Source organism: Vipera berus, assembly GCF_964194415.1.
Source record: "Vipera berus genome assembly, chromosome: 3".
In the NCBI taxonomy this organism is placed as follows: Eukaryota; Metazoa; Chordata; class Lepidosauria; order Squamata; family Viperidae; genus Vipera; species Vipera berus.
The window spans coordinates 52,458,939-52,459,519 of NC_138204.1; positions in this window are offsets into that span (position 1 = coordinate 52,458,939).

The following is a 581-nucleotide window of genomic DNA, read 5'->3' on the forward strand; positions in this document are numbered from 1 at the left end:
TGGTCTGACAGTGCAAGCACAAATAGGCCTAACAATGAAAGCCAGCAGGGATGATATGAAGGGGAATGAGAGCTAAGTTGTTATTGTTAAACACCACCAAATACTATTGGGAGAAATCTGGCAGAATTCTGAGTGCATATTAGTGTAGGTGTCATGCTAGCTAGTAATACCATATGCACATATTTGTCTTTATCATCTGCCTGTGAACATTTCAACATTTCACAAAGACTGAAAACATCTTGGTTGTGATACTGTTAAATTACCCACTCTTAAGGGATTTGGAGCCAGCTACTCATCTCAGGCTGTCCATGGTTTATTGCATACTAGTTTGAATCTCAAGAAGATTTGAGTGTTTAGATAAGTGTTTCTCAATCTCAGCAATTTTAATGTGTGGGCTTTGATGCTGGCTGGGAAATTCTGGAAGTTGAGGTCCAGGTATCTTAAAGTTGCTAACACTGGAAAACACTAGTTTAGGTAATTTGCTCGGCTGGTGGGTGGGTGGATGGTTTTATTTGGTTTTTTTATAATTGACATGGGAAAAGGAAGTTGTTTTCCTGAAATGATAATGATCAGTTGAAAAA